This window comes from Adiantum capillus-veneris, chromosome 22, assembly GCF_014529385.1.
Source record: "Adiantum capillus-veneris isolate H3 chromosome 22, ASM1452938v2, whole genome shotgun sequence".
NCBI classification, from domain to species: Eukaryota; Viridiplantae; Streptophyta; class Polypodiopsida; order Polypodiales; family Pteridaceae; genus Adiantum; species Adiantum capillus-veneris.
This window is the reverse complement of record NC_140952.1, coordinates 148,093,912-148,105,621: the sequence shown is the minus strand read 5'-3', so window position 1 is coordinate 148,105,621 and position 11,710 is coordinate 148,093,912.

Here is an 11,710-nt window from a genome sequence, read left to right as displayed (position 1 = left end):
AGAATACCATTAATTGCAAGGAATAGAAAAGAGGTTCGTTCAACACCAAAACAGCACCGGCTCTTGTCAAGCTTCTAATAGCTCAATAGTGGTTAAGCCGTAGGCAAGCCTTGTAGGACTCCACTATTAAGACCATAGCTCTCGACGGTGATGCCCCGTTAATTGCACAAAGGCAGACGCATTGCAAGGCTGAAAAATCCCTATTCTACTTACTCACGTGCAATTAACAGTACCAACCATTTATAGCTAGCTTGAGGACCTCCCTTCTTGAGAAAGGAAAGAGAAACCTTGTGCTCTGATACCAATGTAACATTTAATGGTCTAGTAACTTGTGTGTAGCGCAAAATAGCATGAACATAGTGAGCATTTCATTAGAATAGATTCCTAATGAGAATAATAAGAGTGCTTTGGTGGAGAGAGCAACAAAAAGAATAACACCTAGTTAGATAGCATGAACAATACTTCAAAAGAGAGAGAAATTAAGCAATTGACAACATTTGAGGACCGGATTTGCATGGAGCTGGTCCCCCTTCCAAAAGGCTTTGTATTATGGTTTCTCCCATCAAGAGAGACATTTTACAATACAATTTCTTGTGTTCCTTCAATACTAGCTAGTGCAATGAAGATGGAAAATTCATGCACTAAGCAAAACACTTATCAAACACAACATCAATTCCCTCACGGTCTCAGACCCAAGACCTCGCACACCTTCAAAGATGGTGAGAGCTAGCGGGGTATGAGAGTAGATTGAGAGGAAGAAGGAGTATTCTTACGAGAAAGATGTACATCTCCTCACATAATCACTCATCTTATCATAGCTTAGCTTAGTAATTAGCATGGTAGAGGAGATGAGCATGCATTGAAGCTTGGCTCTTGGTTGGATTTACATCACAAAGCTAAGAGTTGTTGGTGTAGGCCTCCCTTCTCACAAGCTTGAAGTAGGTGGTAAGCTTTCCATTAAAGCTTGATAAGGAGAGAGAGTCTTCTTTGCTTCACACATGAGATTGTGTGAGTGTGTGTGTGTGATAATGCCTTGCAAAAATCAGCCCCCCCCCCCTCTCTCTCTCTCTCTCTCTTGGTCGACCCCCCTTCCAATTTGCTCTTGCTACAGTCCTATTGGACCTCCCCAGGCCTAGCCAATGGGAATTAAGCAATATAAGTGATAGCCTCCTGACATGTGTCCCCCTTTCCCCTTTTGTGAGAGTTTTAGGTAATTAATAAATGCAACTAAACTCTCATTGGACCCCTTTGCCTCGTGGCTAATAGGAATCAAGCAAGCCATTGGGCTACTGAATGCTTATTGGTCCCCTTGGGAGATTGTCCAATAGTCTTCTAGAGAGCTTAATTCTTATTGGTTCTTTTATTAAGTGTTTTTAATTAATTAAACTAGATTTACTCTAGCTTAATTCTCATTGGTCCACCTCCAAGGCCATCCAATAGGATTTGGGTACACCTTGTGGGCATCTGGGCTAGGGAGCTGACATGTGTCCCTCATTCCCTTTGTGTAAAGGGAGCTTGTGTGTGTGTGTGTGTGTGTGTGTGTGTGTGTGTGTGTGTGTGTGTGTGTGTTTGTCTCTCATCCCCTACTTGCAAGGCTCGCCCCCTCCTATGTAGTGATTGATAAAGACTTTTGGGACACACACAAAGCATCCAATTCCCCCAACGTTTGACCTTTGGGCACAACCTTTGAATTTTGGACACAACCTTTGAATTTTGGAACCTTAGCATTTTGGAAGTCTTAATGGGCTGAACCTTAGGGTATTTTAAGCCCATTGTTGCACATGGCTCTTTTACAGATGGCCCCCGCTTTGGATCCCTATTTTCTCTCCTTTGGATCCCTACTGTGGCCGGTCTGCTAGCCTAACCAATTTCTAGCTTTTTCTCCCCTGGCACTTCCCCATATTAAATGATTAGTTTAACATGAGAAAATCATTTAGGAGAATTAGATATTGATTATTATGACATTACCTCTCTCTTGAAATCATAGTCGTCCTCGACTATGGGGTAGAGAAGATAAAGCATATTCATTAGTCCTTTTCTTAGCGGGTAGAGGATCCCTATGTTACCCTACGGCATTGTTCGAGAATGGATGACTAGTCCATTTGGCACTTGAGAGCCTAAGCTGCTGCAAGCATGTTTGCACATTAGTCCTATCAGTCTTCCTTAGTAGAGTGACAAGCTCTACTTGGTGTTCGGGAGACCTCGTCTGCGCAAACTTGATCTAACATGCATACTACTTCATTTTTGTGCACAATAAAGAAAAAGAGAGTCTTATAAGTCAAAAACTTTGTTCATTTTTAACATTTTTACATTTGCTTACTCTAGGGAAGCATTGTAAGCATTGACAAGGTTTAGGTTATCCTTTAATTGTATGCCTTGCATCGATCTAGCGTCTTCAAAAGGGTAATTCTTAACCTTAATAAGATATCGTCGGATAGTCTTACCACCTCTTAGTAGCTTGTCTTCATGTTCGAGAATGGACTCGGGCTGCAACACCTCTTCTTGGTCCTCGATCTCCAGTGGGTCTTCAATAGTTGGTTCTTGAGGTGGCTCTCCTTTGTAAGGCTTTAGTAGGCTCACATGGAAAGCATTGTGTATGAGCCAATGAATGGGCAACTTGAGTTGATAGGCCATCTCATTGATTGGCCTAAGAATCTGGAAGGGACCATAGTATCTTTTTGCTAACTTAGCATAGTACTTTTGGTGTCCCGTAGGATTCTTGCATGTCGTGTGCCTTAATCGAGCCTTGAAAAATTTGAGTAAGACCCAATCATTTTCTTAAAAAGCTTGGGCTCTTTTGTGCTTGTCAGCAGCAGCCTTTTGCCTTTGCTGTGAGATAGAGATAGCATCCTTAATCTTTTGGAAATATTCTTGTAGGTCTCGGCTATACTCATCTGCAACGAAGATGTTCCTGTGTACCTTAAGTAGCAAGGGACTTTTTGATCTTCCCTCAATTACCTCAAAAGGTGCTTTTCCCGTGGAAGTATGTACAGTGTTATTGTAGGCATACTCCATTAAGGGTAAGTACTTATCCCATTGGGATCTTTGATCTACTTCCGTTACATAGGCTTTTAGTAGATCGAGAATTGTTAGGTTAGCTTTTTCAATTTGGCCATCCGTTTGCGGGTGATAGGCCAAAGAGAAGTTTAGCCTTGTTCCTAAATTCTCAAAGAGACCCTTCCAGAAATTACTAGTCATTCTAGGATCTCTATCCGACACTATGGACATTGGCAAGCCATGGTACTTGAAGATTTGTGAAATAAAGAGGGTTGCCATTTGATGGGCTTTGATAGTCTTTTTGACAGGTACAAAATGAGCTTGTTTACTGAACCTGTCTACTATCGTCCATATTCCCGTATTCCCATGGATAGACTTAGGCAATCCAAAGATAAAATCCATGGATATGCTTTCCCATGGTGAATTAAGGATTGGCAAAGGTTGAAGCAATCCAAGTTGCTTCCCTCTATCAAACTTTGTCTTTTGGCATACCACACATTTAGAAACATACTCGTGTATGTTTTCTTTCATGGTAGGCCAATAGAAATATGTTTCAATTCTCTCTAGGGTCGACTGCATCCCTCTATGCCCTGCATAAGGAGGAGCATGAGATTCATACATCACTTTCTCACATAGTGAGCTAGTAACGCATAGTCTATTGCCATAGAGAAGATAACCATCTTGTAAAGTAAATGGTTCCTCTTTCTTCCCTAGTGCAAGGGCTAAAATCACATCTCTAAAATCGGGATCAATAGCATACCTCATCCATCATAGAAGATAGATCATTGTGAGTTGCTATGGAAACCGCATTCACTCTCGTCCGTCTTGAGAGTGCATCGAACTACTCTTGATTATGCTTGCCAGCAATGTGAGCAATATGAAAATGAAATTGCGAAAGGAAATTTTCCCACCTCATTTGTTTGTCGGAGAGCTTGGTCTACGTCATGAAGTACTTAAGACTTTGGTGATCCGTTCGCGCAGGATGAAAGGAGTCCCCAATAAATAGTCTTCCATGAGTGTAAGGCATGTAGAACTGCAAGGAGTTCCTTTTCATATATGCCTAGAGCTTGCTCAACAAGGTCGAGTCTTCGAGTTTCATAGCCTATAGCATGCCCTTTTCTTTAAGCTTTTCGAAAGCATTGTTCTCCTTGGCAGACCATGTGTACTTAACGTTTTTCTTTGTTAGATCATGTAATGGTCGTGCTATTAGTGAGAACTTTTCTATGAAGCGCCTACAGTATGCGCACATACCTATAAAGCTTCTTAACTCATGAAGATTCCTTGGTTTAGGCCATCCTTTTATTACCTCTAACTTTGATGGATCCATTTGGATGCCATCTTGAGAGATAATGTGACCTAAATATTGAATCTCTTGCAAGAAAAATTCACTTTTCTTTCGATTAACATAAAGTTTATTCTCTCTTAGAACTTGAAATATTACTTGGAGGTGTTGCTTGTGTTCGTCTAATGAATTAGAGTAGATGATGATATCATCAAAGAGCACTCTAGTAAAGGTTTGGTGAGGCCTGAATAGCTTCTCCATCAAGCAGTTGAATGTGGCTGGTGCATTGGTCAAGCCAAAAGGCATGACAATGTATTCGTAAAGACCAAACGTGGTGTGAAATGCGGTCTTTACAATGTCTTGATCAACTATCCTTATTTGATGATAGCCACTTTTTAGGTCAATCCTAATGAAGTAGGTGGACCCTTGTAGCTTATCAAATAGGTCTTCTACCCGTGGAACGGGAAACCTGTTCTTGATAGTGATCCTATTTAGTGCTCTATAGTCGACACACATACGATATGTGCCGTCTTTCTTTTGCATAGTAGCACAAGAGAACAAAATGGAGATGAGCTAGGCCTAACCATGCCCTTCTCAACTAACTCATGCACTTGCCACATAATCTCCTCTTGTTGAGCTTGAGAAACTCTATAAGGAGGTTTGTTAGGCGATGAACTTCCTGGAAGAAGTTCAATTGCATGGTCATCATTACCTCGTTTAGGAGGTAGCTCACAAGGGATGTTGTCAATAAAGACATCTTGAAACCCCTTGAGAAAATTGGATAACTCTAATTCCTTTTGATTGTGTATATTTTCTTTTGCTAAAACATTAGGTTAATTTTGAGAATCTTTAACAAAAATCATGTACACGGAAATAGAGATCTTTATTGACTTGTTGAAAGCTTGTGTATGTACAATGGGTATAGTATTACCCATTTCCTTAGCATCTATATACATATCTTTTTCCCTAAACTTATAGGAGATTCTCCTTTAAGGGAATTTAACATTGGCAGCCATGAGATCAAACCATGGTGCCCCTAGGATTACATCCTCATGCTTGAGAGGAGAGATAAAGAAGTCCTCTTTGTGCACATAGCTTTGGACATGGTGCGTCAATTTCACGATTAAGGGAGTGACTGAAACTTCTTGCCCCTTGAAAGCACCGTCTGCGGGTAGGACATCTCCCATCTCGTAGGCTTGTATGCCTAGCTTGGTGGCCAACTCTATAGATATAAAATTGTGAGTAGAACAAGGGTCAAAGAGAATAAAAGCATCATGTTCTCTTACCTTTCCCCAAGCATGGCATAGAGAAGATCCTTTGTGGTGAATTTCCTCCTCTTCGATTCGACCAAGGTAGCTCTAGGAGGTTCATGGTGAGTGTTCTTTTGGGGACAAGCGCGGTACGCATGCCCTTGCTCGTCGCACTTGAAACAGCGGTTATCCTTGCGATAACGTTGAAGCTCTTCAAGAGAGAGTTTATTTTTGCCTTTATAAACTCCCTTCTCTTTAGCTTTGTTGGAGTTGCCCTTAGGAGACTTTTGGACATTGTCCTTCCCCTTAGGCTCATTGGAACCCTTGTTTTCCGTGGGCTTTGAATTTCTTTTAGCCCCCGTTTGGAAATTGATTCGAGAGGCCACCATAGTGTGGTGTATAATCGCCGATATGGTGCGTGGCCTTTAGGAGTTGACATACTCCGCCATTTCTTCAGTTAAGCCCGCACAAAATTGTTGTTTTTGCTCTCCAAAATCCAACTTTTTGAAGAGAGTGGCTTTGAGTTGTAGGTCCCAAAAATTGTCTACATATTTGTGAATGGATTCATAGGGAGAGAGCTTCAAGCTTCGCCATTCAGTGAGTACTTTGTCTTTGGCATCGATGGCCAAAAATTGCTTCATAATGGAAGCTCTTAAAGCTTTCCATGTTCGTGGAGCTTCACCGTTGGCCCGTAGGCTAGACCACCATTGCGTGACGGACTTTTGAAAGTGCATAGCTACATGGCATAGCTTAGAGGACTCCGTGAAGCCCTCATCTCCGAACTGTATCATCCATAAAATCGATGATCTTCTAAGTCCTTTGTACCCACTTGCAAACCCTAGCGGCTAGTCCCCGCAAAGTAGGGCACTTGCCAAACAAATGAAGGGGGTGTTCCAAGGCTGGCCTACAGCCAAAGGGAGTGTCAGAGCCAAAACCTCTAGCATGCACCTTAATCCTAGTGAGCAAGGATCCCTAGAGCACCTTCCAAATGAATACATTTATGTAATCTGGCCCTTTAATCTCCTAGATGGTAGTAGCCCTCTTTTGCCAGCGTTCTTCATACCAGTTTTTCTTCCACATTCTGTTGAGGGCAAACCAATCCTCTTTGTACACTAGCACATTATAGGTACTCCGGGACTTGGGAAGCGAGAACACTTTGTCTTTTGGCCAATGTCATGCTCTCCAATCTATTTCTAATCTGCAAATAGATAGAAATGAGGATGCCAACACTTCCAAGAGTCTACTAGCCAGAGTCCTTTCGTATATTCCCAGTTTATGTTGCATCACCATGAGCTCTACATCCTTCCAGCAAAAGCTTATGTCATCCAAAAGATGAAAAAGTTTAGAGATTCCTTTGTTGTTCACCAGCCATGCAACTTCTCTCCAAAAGGGGTCCAAGGAGCCCCTTCCAAGTTGGGAGAGACAAGGGGACCAATTGTGGGAGGAATCCTTGAAGTATCTGTAATTATCTCCCCATTCTAGAGTTGAGGATACTCTATTACACTTTTGTGCAAGTTCCCCTGTGCAGCCACCAAGCTTGAGGGATGTCCAACAAGGTGCTAAAATCTTGTCCGACATAGTTTCCATCTTCCATATGCCCCCTTTTGAGGCAAGTTTTGCATCGTTTATCATATCCCCAGCCATAATAGCCCATTCCTATTTTTGGTTTGTCAAAGAGACAACAAGTTTGGCACATGCAGCTTCTGCATGCACCATGGGGTCAATAATCCTGATTCCGCCTTGATTCTTAGGTCTTGCTACCCATTCCCATCTCCCCCATTGGCAGGGGGTTGTGGATTTCATATTGCTTTTCCATAAAAACCGCTTGATAGGATTCAAGAATTCTTTCCAATTGAATTTGCTGATTTTTAGCAACGGTGATATAAATGAAATGTACGATATCATGAAAGCATTGATCACCGTGACTCTACTATGAAAGGGGAGGAGCACAAATTTCCATCTTCTCATTTTATTGTTAACTTTGGTCAAGAGCTAGTCAAATCTTTGTTTATCTCTAATGCCACCCCAAGATATTCCACTGCAATCTGCTTGTGAGCAAGTTCTTTTGTTCCCATTTAGGCCTGCCTCTATCTGTTTGTTGATCTCTTTTAGCTCCTTCACGAGTCGAGCCTTTTTATTTTTCAATTTCTCATGGCCTTCATCACTTGGGGCCTCATCGGATGTGACTTTAGTATAGTTTTTAGAGTTAGAGCCCTCTAGAATTCTTGTGAATGGTACGCCTAGTTTGAGCGTCGAAGAGTCTGTTGTCGTGTTGTTCCACTTGTAAAGATTGAGCCTTGAGGAACACTAGCCTTCACCTCGAATGTAAAACCTTTAACGGCTTGGTCACATGCTTTTTTTTTTACTACATCAACAAAGAGCTTTTTCGTCGGTAAAGATTTATTAGCCACTAGGGATGGGCTCCTTGGCAACATTTTGCCCAGCTTGAAGGAGGCAATAATCTTAGCTGCTTGTCAATAGAGTGGTAGAAGTCCTTGACAAAATTTTGATGCCAATCTAGGAATCTAATTTTGAGTGGAAAGCTTGGAAATGGCCCTTTTGTGACCATTTCTTTAAACCACATACCAAGGGCATCTACCAAACGTTAATGTGCAAGGCTATTTGGTTCACCCGTTTAAACAAACAATGGAAGAAACAATTGCCAAAATCTTGATGGGATGAGGTCACGAAGAAAATTTGGAATCCACAATGGCCGTATTTTATAAAGGTATTTCTATGGAAGGTGTTGTGAGGGGCTTTGCCAACAGGCGTCAAGATTCAAGCACATGGTATGGGATTCGGTAGATGTTCAACGTGTAGATCGGCTAGCGAGACCTTGCCCACCTTTTCATGGAATGCCCACCAATTAGAGGCATGGCAGGGAAGGTGTGCAAATGGGTACAAAGAATGTGGAAGATACGGTTTTTCAAGAAGGATTTGTGTCCTGCTAGGAAATAGTTTCAAAGCCCTGCACTTCTAATATGCATGCAAATTGTCAGATATTGTTTTGTCAATAATATCTAGAAGGCCAAAAATTTATGTGTCTTTGACAGTGTCCTTAGCTTCTTAGAGATAGCAAGAAAGAAAGGAGTTTATATTTGTGTTAGGAAAAAGGCAAAGCTTGGATGGTTAGCTTAGGAAGACCCTTGCCATTTCTCAAACCTTGCGGTGTGACGGATTGGGAATTTGCTAATAGTACATTAGTATATTCTTCTCTGATGTAGCCATCTGGCCCTCAAGGCTCGACATGAGCTTGAGGCTGATTTGTATTTTTTTGGTGGCATTCTAATACAATCACTCACAATTGTGAGTTTTGAAAAAAAAAAAAAACATTGGAGGCAATAATCTTACAAATTCTATTAGAGAATTGATAGAGCTAATTCAGATGATGAGATGCAAAGTAGAGGACCTTAAAAAAGAACTTCACAATGTTTGTGATGAAATCAAGGTACAAAACAGGCATTTATACAAGCCTCTCTTTATGTGACATGAGATGGAAATTGTCAATTTTCTTAAATCTCAATCGAAGAGGCTCAATTTTCTTGTGTGCAACATTATTCATGAGACAACAAAGGCTATTGCTACAAGGTATGGAGGATTAGAAAAAAGAGAATACCTATACTACTTGATAGAGCCATTGCAAGAGGGGAACTTTAACTACAAGGTGTTACCATATTAGAAAATAGTCCAAAAGACTCAGTTCTGTGTTGATGTATCCATGTATGAAGTTCTTTGGCACACTAACAAATAATTTTTTGATGGGTATATTGCACATGGGGCCATCGGTGTAAGGAATTCAACAGATGTGAGCACCATCATGTGTGCACCTATTAAAGGAGAGGAACCAACACACTCATGTTTTCGGCTATGAGTATAGACCGTATGAAACTAAAGAGGATTAGTGCCATGGTGTGTCCATTCAAGCGTCTATTTTACTAAAGTTAAAGGAGACAATCAAATACCAATGACTATCAAAATCCAAATTCAAGCAATTAGCAAGCATAATAGGCACTTAGGGAATGGAAAAAAAAAGCAAGTGTTCACTTTTAGAGGAGTCAAATCAATGCACATTGGCTTAGTTGGTGTGCAGGTGCTGACAGATATGTAGTTGATTCATATGCTGTGAAGATGTGCACATGGCAACAACTTGTAAAAAGCGTGTGCGAGTGGACCAAAAAAAAATAATGGCTAGGCTGATGCATGCAAACGGCTGCCCAGGGTGAGGGAGTTGAGTGAATGTGATCACTATATCTTGAATTTGAACGGCGGCCTCGGGTGAGTGATGTGAAGAGTGGTTGGTGCACCATGTGAGCAGGAGTTCGCATGCACTAGAGTGGCACCAAGGGAGTTGAGCACTCACTGGCATTTGTAGTTTAGGGGAGGGCATTGTTTAGAGAGCCAAAGATTGATAACTAGCCGATGGGGGAGAGAGAGAGAGAGAGAGAGAGAGAGAGAGAGAGAGAGAGAGAGAGAGAGAGAGAGAGAGAGAGAGAGAGAGAGAGAGAGAGAGAGAGAGAGAGAGTTTGCATTGCTGTCTACAAATCGAGTTGGTTAGAAGAAAATATTTTGTGGCGGCTATCGATCGACTTTGTTCTTCTAGTTGCATGCATGCTGTGTGTGGTAGATAGAAGTCGTCATCAATGCGTGCATCTGGTGGTCAACAAAGTGGGCCACGCATGAAGAATTGGAGGTGCCAGGCACAAATTTTCCCTAGTTGGTATCTCATGGCTGCATGCGTGCTACTGTTACCAGTTGAAAAGAGAGAGAGAGAGAGAGATGATGCTAACTGCTTAGGTCCATGAAAAGAAATAAAGGGAGAGATGAGCATAGCATGGACATTGGATGGTGGCGAGCATGAGAGACAAAGAGAGAAATTTGTGGTTGCGGTTGCTGGGGTGAGAGAAAGCATTGGTGGAGAGAGGATGGCGTGTGTGGGTTGGAGAGAGAGAGAGAGAGAGAGAGAGAGAGAGAGAGAGAGAGAGAGAGAGAGAGAGAGAGAGAGATGATCGATGGTCATTGTGTGGGGGGGGGGGGGAGTAGAATTGGAGCTGATTCCAGTGTTAGAATTTACAACGACTGGTAAGTCGTCAGTTCAGTCAGTGAAACTGGAATAGGAGGTGGAAACTGGACTGAAATAGTTAACTGAACTGAAATAGTATACTAGAACGAGAAACAGACCGGATGACTCAAAAAGCGTTTACAATTTCAGATTCAGACTCATAGTTTAGGAATAACCAGTACAAGGTATAACAGACTGAAGCTTAATTGACTACAATAGTAATGATTACAATGTGGAGTTACAGGTGAAGAGATTGTAGCTCAGGAACTGCTTAGGAGGCTAAAACCAAGAGAACTAAGAAGTAAGAAGTCAAAAGACAAGCAGCCCGATTACAATGTAATGGGTCCTATTTATAGCCTTTGGAAGTTACTGTAAAAACCGCTGTGGTGATTACTGTTGTGTGACCAATTCACTATCCGGCTTCCAGAAGATAGTTTCCGCCTGCTGGAGCCGTCTTCGCCTTCTACATCCTTCTCTACTTTCTTGAATTTTGGTATAACTCCAATTTTTTTGAAAAATCCACCGTTTGATTCTGAAATGGTGTTGAGGAACCTGTTTGGATTTCTGGTTGAGTGCCAAACCCTAAACCCTAAACCCATTTGTTTGTTTGGTGAGTTGGCCGATGTTCCTCCTGAGTCGGCCGATGTTCCTTCTGAGTTGGCCAATGTTTCTCATTATAGTACCACTCTGAAACTACTAGCTCTACTAGTATTGCTAGCTTTATGCCATATTTCATGCTTGTTGAGTGCTTGACACCCCTATAATTGTAATTCTAAGGGTGTCCAACCAAAGAAATTCTAGCGTCTTACTAGGAAAATCCACCATCTGATTCTGAGATGTAACTACCTAGTATCCTTCCATTGAACCCGCTTCCTCTTTCCCTTCTTCTATGCTGGTGCTTCAAAAGTTCCAGTGCCAGCATTTTCCTTCTAGATAAGTCGATAAATGGCCTCCTGCTCAAGCTGATCCCGCCTTGCTGTGGACATTTCCAATTCATAAGGTGTGAGAGGATTATATGTTTTGGTGTCGGGATCATACAGTGTTCGTCTACCCTTTGTCAGATAGCATCGGGTCAACTTATGACAGTGCAAAGCTGTGTGGATCCATCCTTCTGGGAGAGAC